General features: G+C 51.1%; 2 long non-coding RNA genes across 35 annotated transcripts in view; one reads left to right on the top strand and one right to left on the bottom strand.

The window, feature by feature from the left end:
* Nucleotides 1–20,291, bottom strand: part of LOC103348286 (uncharacterized) — a 160,124-nt gene that overhangs the window by 129,403 nt on the left and 10,430 nt on the right. The gene's annotated exons all lie outside the window — the stretch shown is intronic.
* On the top strand, nucleotides 1,160–12,498 carry LOC149123481 (uncharacterized). The gene is made up of 3 exons (XR_016216141.1): nucleotides 1,160–1,457; nucleotides 1,817–3,721; nucleotides 6,253–12,498. It is a non-coding gene; the product is annotated as an uncharacterized LOC149123481 (long non-coding RNA).

Below are 20,291 nucleotides of genomic sequence, written 5' to 3'. Positions count from 1 at the left end.
CTGAGCACACAGGGAGAGTGCATGTGGAAAAGCTCACTGCGGCTCAGGGTAGCCTGAGCCAGGTCTGGAGCCTTGGGGGTGGGATTTGGCCATTGCGCACAGAACACACAGCTCAAGATGATTTCAGATAGATTGGAGACATACTTGTGTCTTGTGCAGGATTAGAGACATCTTCACGCTAGAAATATCTCCACCGTTTACCTGAAATCCACACCAGACTGGCCGACTTCCCTTTCTCTGGCAACCTCACCTGTGAGAGCAGGAAGCAGGTGTGTTGTGCTCGGCACTGGAGCTCCCACGCCCACTGGTAGACGAGTGTGGCAAGCATTCAGTACACTTGTTGAAGTATTTATTTGTTGAAGGGGAAGGCTTCGCAGAGATCAAACACACACACCGTAGATATTTCTTTGGTCAAACATCCCCAGGGGCCAGCTTTCAATGGGCAAATTAAGTCATTGAACAAAACTAGTCTGGAGTACTTAGCAAGTGTTGAGGTCCATGCTAAATGAATTAAGTACACTGAGGTTCCTGTTCTCAAAACGGTAATCGACCAGTGAGAGCAATAGATTTCAAGACGGATAGCTACACTCCACGGTGAGAAGCTGCAGAGATAAACAACGTACTGTAGAACCAAAGGTGACGTGGTGAACCAGGGGAGGTGAGGGGGTGAGCTCTCTCCGGGGAGGAGGTGACACCGGGGCTGGAGCAGCAGATGGAGAGGGCAGAGCACTGGTGACCCAGGATCAGCGTGAACTGGAGCAGAAGCTCCTCAACCCGTGATGGGCTTACATCCTGACAAATCCATCGCAAATGAAGGTATCATTAAGTCAAAGTATACTGAAGAGGGAGCAAGCCTGTAGCCCAGCAGTTAAGACACCCACGGCCCACATCACATTCGATTCCCAGCTGCCGCTGCTGATCCTAGCTTCCTGCCCACGTGGACCCTGAGAGGCAGTGATGCTGGCTCATGTGACTGGGTGGCTGCCACCCATGTGGGAGACCTGGCTTGGGCTCCTGATTCCCGGCTCCAGCCCAGCCCTGGTGGATAGGAGTGTTCTGTCTCTCTCTCTCTCTCTCTCTCCCTCTCTCCCTCTCTCCCTCTCTCCCTCTCTCCCTCTCTCCCTCTCTCCCTCTCTCCCTCTCTCCCTGTGTGTGTGTGTGCTCCCCCAAATAAATTCGAACAGACTGGATATGCATAACCCCTAGCAAACATGCGAGGTTGGGGACACAGCACACTACGGCGTGCCGGCTGTTGACCCTGGTGATCTCCGTTTTCACTGCGGCTCGCTGCTGCTGCCCTGCGTCCCGAGAGAGCATTGTACCACGAATCGTTAGCCCCGAAAAAAGCCAAAATTCAAAGCTCAAAAAAAAACCCCAAGCCAAAATTAGCATCATCTGGAGACCATCTGTATAACACGTTCGTGAGTAGGGAGTGCTGCGTGGAGTTAAAAAATGAGGTGGAGGCCGGCGCCGCAGCTCACTAGGCTAATCCTCCACCTAGCGGCGCCGGCACACCGGGTTCTAGTCCCGGTCGGGGCGCCGGATTCTATCCCGGTTGCCCCTCTTCCAGGCCAGCCCTCTGCTGTGGCCAGGGAGTGCAGTGGAGGATGGCCCAGGTGCTTGGGCCCTGCACCTCATGGGAGACCAGGAAAAGCACCTGGCTCCTGGCTCCTGCCATCGGATCAGCGCGGTGCGCCGGCCGCGGCGCGCCGGCCGCGGCAGCCATTGGAGGGTGAACCAACAGCAAAGGAAGACCTTTCTCTCTGTCTCTCTCTCTCACTGTCCACTCTGCCTGTCAAAAAAAAAAAAAAATGAGGTGGGGCAGGTAAGAGGACCAGGTTACTAAGGTTTTGGAACGAAGAAATGGGGTAAACCTCGGGAGATCCCTCTAGCATTAGCACAGAGGGCAGGCTGCAGTGTAGACAGACTACAGGACAGAAGAGCTGTGAAACACTAAGACAGCATCATCAGGAGGAGAGGGGACCTCCGCCTGTTGAAGGTTAGGTATATTAGAAAAAGCCTCCAAGGGGCCAGCACTATGGCATAGCGGGTAAAGCCACTGCCTAAAATGCCAGTGTCCCCTATGGGCACCGGTTCGAGTCCTGGCTGCTCCACTTCCAATCCAGCTCCCTGCAAATGCACCTGAGGAAGCAGCAGAAGACGGACCAAGTGCTTGGGCCCCTGCACCCACATGGGAGACCCAGAGGAAGCTCCTGGCTCCTGGCTTCTGCCTGGCTCAGCGCTGGCTGTTGCAGCCATTTGGGAAGTGAACTGACGGATGGAAGACACCTCTCCCTCTCCCTCTCCCTCTCCCTCTCATCTGTACCTCTACCTTTCAAATAAATAAGTAAATCTTAAGAAAGAAAACAAACAGAAGCCTGCACACCTGAAACCCTGCCCCCAGGGACCAGCTGTGAACATCGCATCTGTCCCCGTTCCTCCCCCGGCTGCGAGAGGGGAGGTCTCTGGAGAGAGAGGGAAATCGGTGAGGAAGCACAAGTGGGAGGCAGCCCAGACAAACTTCCTTCACCTCACCACCTCACCCTGCAAAAGAGCTGTGCACCTGCCAGACCCCAGGGCTCTCCCCTTGCTCCCTCCCTGGGCAGTGGAGGGAGCACCTCATGTTGACAGGCACAGCGTAGCCTCCTCTGTGGGCTGGAGGCAGGACCCGGCCCCCTCCAGGCCGCCCACACACACAACAAGCCCTGCTCCCCACTGAGGACACCAGGCTCAGCCTCGGGACACAGCGGCCCTCTCCTTCCTGGAGCTGATGCAAAACAGAGTTTTCCGAGAGATCATCCAGGCTTCCAGCTGGACAAGGACACAGCAGATCAACGAGTTCAGATCCCAGGTCCAAGACCAGGGCCTGAGCCTTGGGCCCTCCCCCTGCCCTGCTCTCTAGAGGGCTCCCAGAACATGCATCCCACTGCTCCCTCTTGAGCTCCTTCTAAAGCCCTGGGCCCTGGCGATGGAGTTAGACTGACCTAGGTCCAACCCTACCTGGCTATGTGACCTCGCACATGTCCTCTCATCTCTATGAACATCAGTTTCTTTGCGTGGTAAAGAGCATGTACCTCCCACCCATAGCTCGTGAGCAGAGCCCAGCATACAGTCAGAATCTCATACCTGCCTCTCTCCTTGGTTCCTGAACCAGTGGTGAGTTTTACATGCACCCTAGAAGACAGCTTGACCCTGATTCATCACCTCACTAGTATTTCCCATGCGCCAGCCACTTGCAAGGTGCAAGAAAAATATACAATCCAACCACCATGGAAGCAGAGATGTGGGAGACGGATACAATCAAATGATCACACAAATAAAAGTGAGACAACAGTAGTCATGAGTGACTTGCAGGAGGGACCACTCGCCTGGGAAGTTGTTCCAAGGACTTGCAGGGATGGAGCCTGGGGCTGGCACACCTTGGCACAAGTCCAGCCTGGGGAAAGCTGGGGGCCCTACATTCCTGGTAACTGGTTTCTCAGAAGCTCCGGTTCCCAAAAGCAAATGCTTTCAGAATGGGAAACTCCCCGGTCCAATCCTGAGCCAGCTTCCCCAGAGCCCACGCATACCCCCAGAATAAATACAGCCCCTGCCAGCCGCCTCCTCCGCACCTCCACGCAGCCTCCCCGGGAAGAGCGGGCCTGCAGCAGCTCCACCATGAAACTCCTCGCCATCCTGCTGCTGGCCAGCCTGGCCTCCACCTCCCTTGCTGTCCTGCAAGGTGAGTGCCCTCAGCTCTCGGACAGGCCCTCCTCACTGGGGGGTGGGGGTGGGGGGGTGGGAATCAACAGGCTCCAGCGATGACTCAGGTGTGCAGGCAGGAGCGAGGGCTTATGGCCCCCAGGAATCCTGCAACCTAGACAGCTTGGGGCTGTGGCCAAACTGGACCCAAATCAGGGCAGAACATGGCTCCTCCAAGATTCAAATTAGACTCCAGTCTCGGCGATGCCAGAGCACCCTAGACTTCCCTTCTCTACTCCTCCCTACCCTCTCTGAACAAGAGAACGCACACCCTCATTCACCTGTGCCACACACATGGGATACACTAAGCAGCTAGGGGAGGACCTGTCATCCATGGAACCACCTCCTGGGCGAAAAAAAAAACAAACATACGCTGTAAATGGCAAGCAACGGAGTAGAGGAAGGCAGAGCGCAGCCTGGAGACCTCTGGTCACGTTAACCTCTTCTTTCTCAGTGCCAGAAGACAAACTCACGCCTGAGCACCCAAACGCCCGTGAGTGTCCCGCTGACATCCCTGTTAGAGGAAGTGGGTGGCGGGGCAAGGTTGTCCAGTAAAGCATGAACTCTCCCCCGGGGGACACAGTGCTGCAGACAGAGCCCCTCCTGGCTTGAGCCTTCCTGATGCACTCACTGGCCAAGGTCTCTAGGCCAGGAATCAGTGGAGCTGCACCACAGGTGCAGTCCTTGACAGAGTAGGTAGAGGAGACCCCTGATGGCCTGGTGAGGACTCAGATGGGTGAATAGGAAGACAGGGTGGTCCCAGTGGAAATTTGGGGTGCAGACTGCTTGCCTTCCTGCCAGGCTTATCTTTGAGCAAGGTCAAAAGCACATGCCTGCCCACTCCTTGAAAGCCTCCAAATTTACATGAGAATAGCAAGGGGGTAGTGACTGTACCCTCCTGACTCACAGTTTACAGTGAACACAAGTGACCTAGCTCACCCTTCCCCAAGCCAGATAGGATAAAGCATCGTCAGTAGGTCTTTTGAGGGGTTTTGTCCCCGCCTTGTGACTGAATGTCAATCTGATTGCCAAGTTTTGTTTTTCCAAAATTGTGCTTAAAAACCTAACTACCACCTGGCCCTGCAGGTCTTTTCCTGTCTTGGAAGCCCCCTCTCCATGCCCCTCTGGCTGGGGGCCTTTGACTCTAGTAAGTCTTGCTTTTTAAATCTCTCTGCTTGTCCGCTTGGAAATTCATCTTCCATGTGAGACAAAGAACCGAGGTCTTTTCCCTGGAACACTCCCACCAAGAAAAAAAAGGTTTCACAAGGATGTCAGGGGGGCTCATCTGCCCCAGGTCCCCACCCCACAGTCCAAAAACCATGATCACTGCAGGATTCCTTTTTGTCGATTTGTTCTGGACGTGGTTTAACCTCAAGCTAGCTTCCCCCAGTTTACCTGCAGAAGCCAGAGAAGGCAGAGGCAAGCAATTCCCAGTGTTCAGAGGAAAAGAAGCAGTAGTAAGGAACTCCTCCAAAGCCCTGGATAATGGGACAAGCATTTGCAAAGCTAATCTCTTTTCATTGGGAAGGCGAATTTGCCAGGAGTAATGGAATTCCCCGTCAATGGTAGTCCAAGTCAAGGACAAGACTTTCAGGGGCTCCTAGATGTGTATCTTTTTATTATTATCATTCATTATTTAAAAGGCAGACACAGAGAGAGAGAGAGAGAGAGAGAGAGGTCTTCCACCCACTGGTTCACTCCACAAACAGCTAAAATGACCAGAGCTGGGCCGATCCAAAGCCAGGAGCTTCTTCCAGGTCTCCCACATGGGTGCAGGGGCCCAAGCACTTGGGCCATCTTCTACTGCTTTCCCAGGCCACATCAGAGCACCCAAATGGGATGTGGGCACTGCAGGCGGTGGCTTTACCCGCTATGCCACAGAGCCAGCCCCAGATTTGGGTTATGATGTGTGCTTAATCCTATATGCTCAACCAAAAACAACCGAGTATATTGTAATACAACCATATTAAGAAATCAATCATAAGAAAATACAACCAGGGCCGTCGCCGCGGCTCACTAGGCTAATCCTACGCCTGCGGCGCCGGCACCCGGGTTCTAGTCCCAGTTGGGGCACCGGATTCTGTCCCGGTTGCCCCTCTTCCAGGCCAGCTCTCTGCTGTGGCTAGGGAGTGCAGTGGAGGATGGCCCAAGTGCTTGGGCCCTGCACCCCATGGGAGACCAGGAGAAGCACCTGGCTCCTGGCTTCGGATCAGCGCGGTGCGCCGGCCGCAGCACACCAGCCGCGGCGGCCATTGGAGGGTGAACCAACGGCAAAAAGGAAGACCTTTCTCTCTGTCTCTCTCTCTCACTGTCCACTCTGCCTGTCAAAAGAAAAGAAAAAAAAAAGAAAATACAACCAGGAAAGGAATCTATGCTTTAAATTTTTAAAGTCAAGTGTACCTGCCATAACATAAAATAAACACTAGACTGTAAAACTAAAAAAAGTCCTGTATGTTAATTAGGCGTATGTTAATTAGGTGGTGACTCAACCCCACTTACCTCCTATCTCAGATGGTTAAAGGACAAGAACCAGCACCTGCCAGCTGCTTCTCACTGTGCCCTCTCTGCTCCATCTGCTTGGTGCCAGCTCCCCAGTTGTTCCCTATCAACCACCCTGGAAGGACCGGGTCTCCCTTGAGGACCTCTCCAAGGAGGTACTCATCTCCAGAGAGGAGCTGGCCTCCCAAGAGAATGTGGTGGTAAACTCCACCAAACCAAAGAGTCGAAAACCCAAGCTGCTTCACGCCAAACCCGGAGAGGACAGGTTCGTGAACGCTAGCTACGATTGGAAGAGACTACAGCGTTCCCTCCACTGCAGGTGGGAAAAAAGGCGGGGCTGGAGGCCACTTGGGAGGAAATGGGTGGGGTTAGGAAGAGGTGAATGGTCAGGTCCCCGCGATTGCCTGAGCAAAGTCCTCCGCTAGAGTGCAGGAGACGGTGGGGAGGGAGGCAGTCTGAACTTGACATTTCTCTCCCCATCCTCCCAGCCACCATCTCAGAGGGAAAACTGGCCAAGCTTGGCCATAAGATCGGGGAGATCTGGACAAGGCGGTGTAAGGAATCAGGAACTCTGGGAAACCTAGTCCCCAGTGCCATCTCTTAGCACGTGGGCCTGCGCTCTGCCACCAAGTGCAGGTGTGGCTGGGGGGGGGGAGGGGCTGGGGAAGGCCAGCGAAATGTCAGAGACAGCTCCCCTTTCCCCCTCTTACAGGCATTGGGTCATTTGTGACCTACAAAAGTGGCCTCATCATATGGCTCTGTGGGATGCAGCTCCTACTATACAGAAGGCCCTAGGTCCAAATGCTTTATTCATAGCCACCTGCTAAGCCCTGCAAAGACATAAAGTTAGGGGGGATCGGTGCAGCTCCGGCCATTGCGGCCATTTGGGGAGTGAACCAACAGATGGAAGACCTTTCTCTCTGCCTCTCTCTCTCACTGTCTGTAACTCTACCTCTCAAATAAATAAATAAATAAATAAAATCTATTTAAAAAAGACTTCTACAAAGTTAACCCTATTTTCAGGTGAAGAAACTGAAATATAATTTCCCACCACTATTCTGTTTTTAATATTTTTTTGCATTGACTTGACATATAAGTAAATGTATTTGTGGAGTGCAGTGTGATATTTCTACACATGTATGCCATGTGAATGATCAAATCAAATATAAATATGATTATCATCAGCCACAGTTACCCTAGTATTACCAGTATTCTTTGTATCTTCCTGGAATGAGAGGGGTGGACAGCCTCCTGTGGACCCTTAAGGTCTCTGAGTTGGATTAAATAGGATACAAATTAGGGAGCAGCAGGTTAACCCCCAGTTAAGACATCCCATATGGGCGCCGGTTTGAGTCCTGGCTGCTCCACTTCCCACTCAGCTCTCTGCTACGGCCTGGGAAAGCAGTAGAAGACGGCCCAAGTCCTTGGGCCCCTGAACACTTGTGGGAGACCCAGAAGAGACTCCTGGCTACTGGCTTGCAATCAGCTCAGCTCCAGCCGTTGCTGCCACTTGGGGAGTGAACCATCAGATGGAAGATCTCTCTCTCTCTCTCTCTCTCTTTCTCTCTCTCTCCCTCTCCCTCCCTGCCTCTGCCTCTGCCTCTCTGTAACTCTGCCTTTCAAATCAATAAATAAATCTTTAAAGAAAAAAAAAGACACTGGGATACGGTATCAGAGTGCCTGGTTTGCATACCCAGCTTCTTGCTAATGCTGGGCGGCAGCAGTGATGGCTCAGGTACTCAGCCTTCTGCCACCCACGCGGGGGACCTGTTGAGTTCCTGGTTCCCTGGGTCAGCCCAGGCCAGCCCCAGGTCCTGCAGGCAGTCAGGGAGTGAGCTAGGAGGGAAGCGTTCTCTTGTGTGTGCTCACCAGCTCGCTGGTTCTCTCTCTCTCTCTCTCTCTCTCTCTCTCTCTCTCTCTCTTTGCCTCCCAAATAAATAATAAAAACAAAACAGAGCACAAATTAACCCCAGGACTGATTCCAGTCAGCCCAGCGAGTTGCTCAAGCCAGCTCACTCGACTAACACTAAGTTGCAGTATTAAACACCAGAGGACTCAACAGCACAACAAAATGTTACCCTACATGCAAACATAAACTCTCTCCTGATTTTAAAAGTAAACAAGTACAGCGTTGAAACACTTTCCCTTTCCAATTAAAATGAGAGAAAATGAAAGTTCAAAATGCCACCCTTAAAAAATGTTTTATGTGGCTCCTTCTGTGCCAGGGGCTCTCACCGAAAGGAACCTGGAGCTGTCCAACTGCCTAGCGCTCCTGCCTAAAGGACATCCTGTTCCCCCAGGGTCAGCTCTCTGCTCCCTGCAACAGCTGCCAGGATCTGGCTGGGCACCCCTCCACACCCGGGGAAAACTGTGTGCCCTCCTGGGGTGGGCTGGAAGAGGGTCTCTGCTGTTACTCCAGATGTGAATGTGGAGGGAGAGGGCAGGTGCACACTCCACAACTCCTGCTTCCCCACGTGGGGAAGTGCTCTGCAGACTCTAAGGTGTGACTGTGGGAGGGACTGGGCGGAGACCTCGCAAGCCCCCTGAGGAGTGGGGAGAGCTATGAGCATGGGGCACTCCCCTAGGGACAGAGGGAAGCGGTGATGGCAGGAGGTAGGGCACTGGCTGCTGGTCTTTTCCCAAACCCTGAAGTGTGTGCAGTTACTCCAGCAACTCCAAAGGGGAGGATTATTAATTCATCCCCTAGTGGCTCATGGGCCCCTCGTTGTCATTGTCTGTTTAACTAGGACACAAGCAGAAACCACAGCGCCAGCTCCACAACAGCAAAACTCACAAAATCGAGCTTCATCTCAGGTCTCAGAGCAAGGCAGTTTCCCCAAAACCTAGTGCATGGGTTTGCGTGGGGGTGACCGCAGGCAGGGGTGCAGTGGCATAAAAAGTTTTCACTCAGGTTCAAGGTGAAAGAGAAGGAAGTAGTAAAAGCTGGCATCAGGGTGGTGCTCGTGCACACGGGCCGGGCTCACTCCTGCTGCTGCTGCCCGTGAGCCCTGTCGCCTGTTCTCCTCCTCAGTGTCACAGTGGTGGGCCGCTCATGGCAGCACAGGGGACAGAAATCAGTCATGCTTAGTTAGCCAGGGCAGAACGCAAGCAGAATGCATGCGGTGAGAATGAGGCCGCTCAGGCAGAGCCTCCTCCTCCTCCTCTTCCTCCTCCAATTCCCACAGCCGTGCAGAGGCACGCGAGCTCAGCCAGAGTCACCTTGCTCATGGCAGCAACTGTGTGGCATCTGAGAGAAGAGAGAGCAAGCCTCAACTTCACCTCACCAGGATGCTCTGGTCTGTGCCAGCTCTTTATTGAGCTCCCAGCACGGGACCTTCAACCTCCAGTGGGAGAGATCTCTCGGGAAGACATACATGTTGACAGCAAGTGGCCATTGGAGGGTGGGGGTTCACACTGTCCATTCTGTCATCTGGTGATAGTTAGGATTTAAAGCAATGCCCCCAGTCGTCCCAATTTGATTCAGAAGTGACTCAGTCTGCCCCTTTCATGCATCACTTCTCTTTAGAGCAGGTTTCATCATCTCAGGAAAAGCACGACCTGTTTCTTGGGCACGACTCTTCAGGTCGTGGGTAATACCCACTCCCCAAACTCTCCTGGGAAACTTAGCCAACAATGCCTGCAAGAGGAAGTGCACCTGCCGGCTTATTCCCTCACTCCCCACAACAGTTTCCTGGATCCATGCTCCCCCTAGTGGCCTCACTCCGTATTGGACCAGTGTGGGGTTGTTTTTTTTTCTTCATTGTTTACTTATTTATTTTCTTTTATTGAAAGGCAGAAAGACAAAGAGACAAATAAGGAGAACTCCCTTCCACTGGTTTATTCTCCAAATGTCTGCAACAGCTAGGAGTGGAGCGGGCTGAAGCCAGGAGCTGGGAACTCCGTGCAGGTCTCCCACATGTGTGACAGTGACTTAACCCCTTGAACCCTCACCTGTTGCCCCTGACAGGAAGCTGGAACCAGAGGCAGAGCCAGATCCAGAACCCATACACTCCCATATGGGACATGGGAGTCCCAATCCACGTCTTAACCACTGTGCAGAGCACCTGCTCCTATGTTCGCGGTTATTAAAGCTCCCTGGGATGCAGCCACCACCACCCCCGCCACAAGTATCTGGTGATGAACAAATATTCTGCTCTTTTCTAGTTCCAGCCTTAAAAGTGTTTAGGCATGAAGGCATTTCCTCTTTCTTCTAAGATATCTGAAGCATGGGTTATAAGAACTCTTCTCCCAGGAACATCTTGTCTTTCCCCCCAGCTCAACCAACAGCTGCCTTACTTTCCCTTCCCCTCCCCCTCTGACTTTTCTCGCTGTAAGATGATTTACCTCGCATGGTGGAACTTACGTCTCCTGGCTTCCGAGTGACAGCGATTTCTTGAGACAGAGTGTCCCGAGGACAGAACTTGTTCATTTCTCTTCTGCCTTTCATGTTTAGGATAATTCCAATGAGTTTTCCTCCGTGCTCATTCACAGTGACACTTCTATATTAAGAGGTCCTGTTCCTTTTCATCCGAGTGAAGACCACCACAGCTCCATGTTTAATCCCACAGCAGGCGTCTAAAATCTGTAAGCCCTGTCTAGCTTAATGAATGTCCAGCCCCAAGCCAACTGGAGACCGTGTGATAGGAAATAATTTCAAGAGCCTGTGATCAAGCTGTAAATAAAATTCCCCTGTGATTCCTTTCGTGACCCTAAATGCACTTCAAAAAGAAGCAGATGATGAATACCAGGACAGGCAGGCTAGCATTGCCTACTAAAGGCTAAGGCACATAATTTGGAGCCAACATTTGGCCATCCTGGGCTCTGTACCCACATGGAATTAGGGTAATTTCATTCCAGCCTCAGATGCACCTGCAGAGTTGTAAATCAGTTATACTTCAGAGCTCCTGGCTGTTAAAACCCAGTGTAGTTGGGCTCCCCAAGGCAAGTCTTACTTTTCCCAGCACAGCTCCAGGGAGGGCCACTGGCATTGACAGGAAGGACCTCAGGAGTCTGGCCATGGGAGAAGTTTCCCAGAGAATGGGGTGGGGCAAAAAGGAGAATAAAGCAACAGTTTTGCTAATGGACATACAGGTATCTTCAAAAATTCTATGGAAAAGACATATTACCAAAAAACTCTTCATGAGGGCAAGCATTTAGCCTAACAATTAAGAAGCCACTTGGGATGCTCCTATCAGAGCGCCTGGGTTCAAGTCCTAGCCCCACTTCTGATTCCAGCTTCCTGCTAATGCACAATCTAGGAGGTAATGGCTCAAGTTGTTGGGTCTCTGCCACCCACATAGGAGACCTGGACTGAGCTTCTGGCTTCAACCTGGCCCAGCCTGGGCTGCTGCAGAGCCATCTGGGAAGTGAACAAGTGGATAAGAGATTTCTCTCTCTCTCTTTCTCTCTCTTTCTGTCTTTCAAATAAACTTTTTAACTTTTGATCAAGGAAGTGAAAGATCTCTACAATAAAAATAACAAAACATTAAAGAAAAAAATAAGACACCCAAAAAATGGAAGAATTTTCCATGTTTGTGGATTGGAATAATTAATATCATCAAAATGTCCATACTACTCAAAGCAATTTACATATTCAATATGATTACAATCAAAATACCAATGACATTCTTCTCATACCTAGAAGAAATGATGCTAAAATTCATATGGAAACACAAGAGACCCTGAATAGCTAAAGCAATCTTAAACAACAAAAGCAAAGCTGGAGGCATTACAACACCAGATTTCAAGATATACTACAAAGCAGTTATAAGCGAGACAGCCTGACACTGGCACAAAAACAGACATATAGAACAGAATAAAAACCCCAGAAATCAATCCACACATCTACAACCAACTAATCTTTGAAAAATGAGCTAAAATCAATCCCAGGAGAAAGGACAGTCTCTTCAACAAATAATGCTGGGAACATTGGTTCTCTGTGTGCAGAAGTGTGAAACAAGACCTCTACCTTACACCTTCTACAAAAATCCACTCAAAATGGATCAAGGATCTAAATCTATGACCTGATACCATCAAATTGCTAGAGGAAAACATTGGAGAAACCCTGCAAGACATTGGAATAGGCAAAGACTTCTTGGAAAAGACCCCAGAAGCACTGGTAATAAAAACAAAAATAGACAAATGGGTTACATCAAGCTAAGAAGCTTCTGCACAACAAAGGAAAAACTGAAGAAAGTGAAAAGGCAACTGACAGAATGGGAGAAAATATTGGTAAACTATGCAACTGATAAGGGATTATTAAAAGCCAGGATCTATAAAGAGCTCAAGAAACTCAACAACAACAAAACAAACAATCCATTTAAGAAATGGGTAAAGGACTTGAACAGGCATTTTTCAAAGGATGAAATTCAAATGGCCAACAGACATGAAAAAATGCTCAGGATCACTAGCCATCAGGGAAATGCATATCAAAACCACAATGAGATTTCACCTCACTCCAGTTAGAATGGCCTTCCTGCATAAATCAACAAACAACAAATGCTGGTGGGGATATGGGAAAAAAGGTACCCTAATCCACTGTTGATGGGAATGTAAACTAGTACAGCTATTGTGGAATACAGTATGGGGATACCCCAAAATGCTGAAAATGGATATATCGTTGATCCAGCCATCCCACTCCTGGGAATTTACTCAAGGGAACAGGAATCAGCATATGAAAGAGTAATCTATACTACCATGTTTATTGCAGCTCAATTCACAGTAACTAATATATGGAATCAACATAGATATCCATCAACTGATGACCAGATTAAAAAAATGTGGTATACATACACACTATGGAATACTACACAGCTATAAAAAAAGAATGAAATCCTATCTTTTGCAACAAAATGGATGCAACTGGCAACCATTATACTTATTATAAAATAAGTCAGTTCCAAAAAGACAAATATCATGTTTTGTCTGATCTATGGTAACAAATAGAGTATAAAAATGCAATGTATATGAATGAAGTTGTTATTTTGAGATTTAATTAGTTTACAGCCCTTGTCTCTACTGTTGAGAAACAGTGGTTTCTTTTTCTTCCTACTATTTGCTGAGTTCTTTACTTAGTGGAGGGTTAAGCTTATGATTATAAAATAAACTGAAAGTATATCATTGAGAAAATTAAAAGAAAGAATAAGAAAGGAAAGAGGATGGAGGGAGGGAGGGACTATGAGTGAGAGGGAGGGAGGGAGGGAGGGAGGGAGTATGGGTGGGAGGGAGAGTAGGGTGGGAAGTGTCACCATGCTCCTAAATCTGTACATATGAAATGCAGGAAATTTGTTCATCTTATATAAATAAAAAGCTTTTTTAAAAGAAAGCATAATGTCTAAAAAATCTTTTTTAAAAAAATTAAAGAAAAAGATACACATGGATTTCAAAATTTTTTGCACCAAATTAAACTTGTCCCCACAAACTAAGGGCCAGGCAGCCTACAGCATACTGGCCTCTCTGGCCAAACTGGGCTCAACGATGTCACTCAGACACAAGTCCAAAAGGCACCCTTTCTCCACCTTCCTACCTGAGCCACTAAACAGAGAAATACAGCAGGTGCTCCCTGGGGGAGGGAGAAGGGGAGGAGGAGGGAGCCCTGTCCAGTGTGTGCCCTCCAGAAACAGGGCAGGTGATAAGGAAGCAAAGTTGCTTCGGAACATCCGGAACCTTCCCTGCCAAGGCACCCAGCACCGCTGTGAGCACAGCCCAACATACACTTGCCCCGCCAGCTGTCATAGCACCCCAGCCTGCAGGAGGGGGCAGCCACCCCACCATGACCGCTTTTCATCTTGTATCGGTTTTCTATTTACAATCACCCTTCCCCCCAAACTTCCTGCATTAGAACAGCACACGTTTGTTATCTGACCGTTCTGTACTTGCAAAGTCACAGTGGGACCCATGAGGCTGAAGCCACGGGTGTCAGCGGGACGCCATTCCTTCCTGAAGGCTCCAGGGCAGAACCTACACCTTTGCCCTTTGCAGCTCCTCCAGGCCTCCCACACTCTCTGGCCCATGGCCTCATGCCTTTATTTTCAAAGCCAGCCGAGGCTTTCTCACCCAGCCATCAATCTATTTCTCTCTTCCGGGTCCCCCTTCCACACTGCACTGCACCCTCTAAGATACATGATATAACACATGATGTAGGATACATGGTATATGATATGTGATGTGTAATATAACATATGATATGTGATACATGATTTATGATGTATGATACATGATATGTGATTGTGATACATGGTATAAATGGTGCATTATACGTGATATATGATGCACAATACATGATATAACGTGATGTGTGATATGTGATGTGTGATGTATGATATATGATATAGCATACGATCTGTAATACATGATATAACATGATGCATGATATGTGATATATGATGCATGCTGTGTGATATAACATATGATGTGTGACATGTGATATTTGGTATCACATATGATGTATGATATGTGATACATGATATATGATACTTGATTTAATGTGATGTACGATACATATATAATGTGATGTGTGACATGTGGTATGTGGTATATGATGCATGATATAATGTGATGTATTATATATGGCATAACATGATGTGTGGTATGTGATGTATGATATCTGATACATGATATAACATGTATGAGATGTGATATAGCATATGATGTATTTGGCCAGCACCACAGCTCACTAGGCTAATCCTCCGCCTGCGGCGCCGGCACCCTGGGTTCTAGTCCTGGTTGGGGCACCAGATTCTGTCCTGGTTGCTCCTCTTTCAGTCCAGCTCTCTTCTGTGGCCTGGGAAGGCAGTGGAGGATGGCCCAAGTGCTTGGGCCCTGCACCTGCATGGGAGACTGGGAGGAAGCACCTGGCTCCTGGCTTCAGATCGGAGCAGCACGCCGGCCATAGCAACCATTGGAGGGTGAACCAATGGAAAAGGAAGACCTGTCTCTCTGTCTCTCTCTCTCTCACTGTCTAACTAAAAAAAGAAAAGCATATGATGTATGACATGTGATATAACATCTGGTTGTGATATGTGATGTATGATGCATGATATAACACATGTGTGGTCTGTGATATAACATGATGTGATATGTATGATGTGTAATATAACATATAATTGTGGTGTTTGATATGTGATGCATGATGTGTGATATAACATGTGTGTGATATGTGATATAACATGATGTGATATGCATGGTGGGTGAAATAACATATGATGTGTGTTATGTGATATGTGATGTATGATATGAGAAACAACACGTGTGATACATAATATAACATGACATGATATACATGATGTGTGATATAACACATGATTGTGATATGTGATGTGTGGTTGTGATACATGATATAACATGTGTGTGATATGTGATATAACATGATGTGATATGCATGATGTGTGATATAACGTATGGTGTGTGGCATGTGATATGTGATGTATGATACGTGATATAGCATGTGATGTGTGATGCATGATATAACTGACTTCCTCCCTCTCTCCACCTCCACTCCACCACCAGGCCCCACCACTGTACTTAAACCTGGCATTCTGCAGTGGCTTCCTGGAAATCTTCATCCCCTCTGTCCTCACCCCTCCCAGCCCTTCCTCCACCCCTCATTAGACAGGTGATCTTTCTAAAGTGCACAGCAGGGGCCGGCGTCACAGCACAACAGGTTAAGCCACCACTCGCAAAGCCTGCATCCCAAACCAGAGTGCTGATTTGAGTCCCAGCTGCTCTGCGTTTGATCCAGCTCCCTGCTATAGCAACTAGGAAGGCAGCAGAAAATGGCCCAAGTATCTAGGCCCCCGTCACCCACATGGGAGACCTGGATGGAGTTCCTGGCTCCTGGCTTCAGCCTGGTCCAGACCTGGCTATTGCGACCATTTGGGAAATGAGCCAACAGATGGAAGATCTCTCTCTCCAGCCCTCGTTCTCGCTCTCTCTCTTCTCTCCTGTCCCTTGACCACTAATTACTGGGCAAAGAGCTGCAGTTCAGCGACTGAATCTGAATTGAACTCATGAGTGAGGGGACTGTGTTGACATGAACGAAAGCGGCTCCCTCCCCAGGTCACGGCGAGTGAGGACGGGAGCTCTGCAAGGAGGGTTCACCTCGCCCATGGGGAGCAGCGGAGAAAAGCCCTCTCCTCCAGTGGGCGCGGACCAGGGTCCCCTAGAGTCCTCTTGGGAAGGACTGAGAAGCCACTGAGCTCAGAGGCCCAGTCCTGGGAAGGGCAGCCACTCTCAGAACCCGCTGCCCCAGGAAGGGGTGGGGGACTCACGATGGACACTGCCTCTGATGGGGCGTGGGGCAGGGTCTTATAGAAGAAGATGGAGCCCCAGCACTCCCAACGGCACGGAGGCAGGAGCGGGCACGGGTAAAGCTAACAAAGAGCCTGTTTCCCCCTGGCCTCCTCCTGACCCAATGAGACAGGACAGCCAGGGCCTCACGCGACCCTGACTGTGCCCCTGCCGGCTCCTTCCCGCTGCCCCAGGGGCCGGGCCCCTGCACGTGGAATCACAGGACCCCACAGCCTTGAGTTAGAAAAGGCCCCAGCAGCCTCTGCGTGGCACTTCCAGGCACAGAGCTGTCCCCGTGCACGGCTGCCTCCTCCCCGCTCTAGAGGCTACACTGGAGCCTTCTCCTGCCCCGCCAGCCCTGCACCTGGCTCCCTCTGACATGCGACAGCAGCTCAGCCTGATGGAGCTGCCCAGGGAAGTTAGCTCTGGTCTCCATGTGACAGCCTTTGAAATAGCTGAAGATAATTACCATTCTAATAATAAATGCTGGGCTGAGAGTTTCCTGTACATGCTCTCCTGTGTTACCTGCAACACCCCTAGGATGCAGGGCTTCTCATTCCTGTTCCAGAGACAGGGAGGTAACCCTGGAGAGGCAGAGCAAGCAGCCCCACCTGCAAGAATCAGGATTGGACTCCTAGCCAGGCAGTGTGACCCCACCCAAAGCGTCTGTCTCTGCAGCCATCACCCAGTGAGTGGGTGCTTAGTGAGTGGCCACCAGTGTGGAATGCAGACCGAGTCATTTCTGACACTTTAACGGGAAGAACCGGGGTGCAGCTGTAGGCAACCAAGAAACAGGACCCACAGGGCTTTGGCCTGGCCCAACCCCAGCTGGCCATTGCAGGTGCTTGGGGCAGTGAGCCTGCCAATGGGAGCCGTGTGTGTGTGTGTGCGTGTGTGTGGTTTAAACAGGAAGACAAGCAGCAAGGTCAGCATTGGAGAACAGGTTGAGATAGCAGGAGAGCTGAGCCCCCAGTGCAGCGGGGTCCGGAAACCTGGGCTCCACACATTGAACAAAAGAAATCTGGTCCATTGAGACAGAGGCCAGCACAGGGTTTGAGGCAGGATCTGTCGCCCTCTGGTGGCCACACCCGCTCCGGGTGGTTTGTGCAATGTCCTCTCTCCCAGGCAAGGAGGTGATGGTGGAGACCTACAGCCTGATTCTAACCCCCTAGCCCCACACACCCACACAACCTTAACTCTCCCATTTGCTTTTGTGAAATGACATTGGAATTATAATTTCAGCTAGGCACCGAGATACAGGAGAAGCGATTTCAAAGCAAAGTGCCAAATTGTCATATGAAGAATTTCAAAGGAAATTGTGGTTTAATTTTTTATGAACCGCCATACATCTTGGTGGCATCCGGTGCAACGTCAGTGAGCATATGACACGGGGTAAACCCAGCAAGGCTTTCCAGTTCCTGTGCCCTCGTGGTGGTGGGAGCCCGCGAGCCCCCCTTCTTCCAGGGAGTTTTTTGAGTATTTCTGTCCCCCTTGGCTAGATCCAGGATATCAAAGGGAAGCAGACATAGCACCATGCAGGGGGATTTTGTAAGGAGGAAGGGAAAAGAGAAAGCAGTGTGGTCAGCCTCATCCTCCCCCCGTCCCTTGCCGCCAACCTAGTCAGGCGCCTTGCACCAGAGCTGAGGCCCCTAGAGCTGGAAACACAGGGTTCTGGGGCCAGGGTGCTGCCTGTAGGTTAGAGGGAGACAGAGGAGCCTCCTGCAGGGGTGGTGCCCTGGGCTCCTCAAGTTTACCTGGCAGGAAAGGAACAGCCAAGGTTCCTGCGAGGACAGACAGGTGCATCCCCAGAGGTCTTTCCTGCCCAAAAGGGCCACCGCAGGGGATAAAGGGGCCCCAACAGCCAAGGAAGGGGTCGCAAGCTCCCGGGACAAGGGGAGCCTGATGAACAGGCAGGATCTAAGGAGCCAGGATCACCTCTGCCCCAGCCCCAGGAGAGAACGGTGACCCAAGGGGCGGGGCTCTAAGTGATGCAAAAGAGCATAAACCTGCCGGACTGCTCTGACCTCACTGAACCCCACCATCCCACCCCTGCCCCCACCTCCCCTCTGTCCCCCACCATCCCACCCCCACTGCCCCCCACTGTCCCACCCCCTGCCCCCACCCCACCCCCTCTGCCCCCCACCATTCCACCCCTGCCCCCACCTCCCCTCTGTCCCCCACCATCCCACCCCCACTGCCCCCCACTGTCCCACCCCCTGCCCCCACCCCACCCCCTCTGCCCCCCACCATTCCACCCCTGCCCCCACCTCCCCTCTGTCCCCCACCATCCCACCCCCACTGCCCCCCACTGTCCCACCCTCTGCTCCCCACCCCACCTCCCCTGCCCCCCACCATCCCACCCCTGCCCCCACCATCCCATCTCCTGCCCCCACCCACCCCCTCTGCCCCCCACCATCCCATCCCCCTGCTCCCTACCTCACCCCCTCAGCCCCCCACCATCCCATCCCCCTGTTCCCCACCGCACCCCCTCTGCCCCCCACCATCCCACCCCCTGCCCCCACCCCACCCCCTCTGGCCCCCCACCATCACACCCCATCCTTCTAAAACTGCCACTGAGAGGGTTTGAGGGCCCGAGGCAAGGGAGTACCTGGGGGAGGAACAGAGGAACAGCCAGCCCTGCCCTGGCTCCTGTACCATGGCTTCTGCAGGGGCAGGGCCCAGCAGGCTGTAGAGGTGACAGTTACTGCTTCCAGTTTTGATTCCTACATTAGACCAGTCATTCTCAGTTCTGGTTTGAAACTGTCTCATAGCTGCGAGGGAGCAGAAAAGCTAAGAAGCTTTCTCGATTTTCCACCCAGGAGCAAGGGGACAGATTAACCCTGAACCAAGCGTAAGGGAATGCCAGGAATGAGAAATGTCATGAGCTTAAAATGCACCTTGGACTGTGCCATCAAGATGCAACTATATATATATATATATATATATATATATATATATATTTGACAGGCAGAGTGGACAGTGAGAGAGAGACAGAGAGAAAGATCTTCCTTCTGCCGTTGGTTCACCCTCCAATGGCCGCTGCGGCCAGTGCACCGCGCTGATCCGAAGCCAGGAGCCAGGTGCTTCTCCTGGTCTCCCATGCGGGAGCAGGGTCCAAGGACCTGGGCCATCCTCCACTGCCTTCCTGGACCACAGCAGAGAGCTGGCCTGGAAGAGGGGCAACCGGGACAGAATCCGGCGCCCAGACCGGGACTAGAACCCGGGGTGCCAGTGCCACAGGCAGAGGATTAGCCTAGTGAGCCGCGGTGCCAGCCACAACTATATATTTTTTAAAATTTATTTTGTTTATTTGAAAGTCAGGGCACCAGAAACAGACAGAATCTTCCATCTGCTGATTCACTCCCCAAATGGCCGCAACAGCCAGGGTTAGACCTGGTCAAAGCCAGGAGCCCAGAGCTCCATCAGGGTCTCCCATGTGAGTGGCAGGGGCCCAAGCACTTGAGCTGCCTTCCTGGGTGCATTAGCAGAGAGCTGGATCAGAAGCAGAGCAGCCAGGACTTGAACCGGTGCTCTGTTGTGGGATTCTGGTGTTGCAGGTAGTAGCTTAACCCACTGCACCACAATGCAGGCCCCTGCAGCTTTAGTTTTAATTATATGACAAACATGGTTATGCCTCACCCGGGTTACAGTCTCCCCGCACTGCAACCAAACTACAGGGACCCATTCAAAGCTCCCCCGGCATTCTGTTCTGCAGTGTAGAGCAGCCGTTTGTCCCCTCTTCCCACCAGTAGCCTATGCTTCAA

The sequence above is a fragment of the Oryctolagus cuniculus genome, chromosome 11 (genome assembly GCF_051225735.1).
Source record: "Oryctolagus cuniculus isolate XC-2025 breed Fujian yellow rabbit chromosome 11, ASM5122573v1, whole genome shotgun sequence".
Classification (NCBI taxonomy): Eukaryota; Metazoa; Chordata; class Mammalia; order Lagomorpha; family Leporidae; genus Oryctolagus; species Oryctolagus cuniculus.
This window is presented reverse-complemented; position numbering and strand designations above follow the sequence as displayed.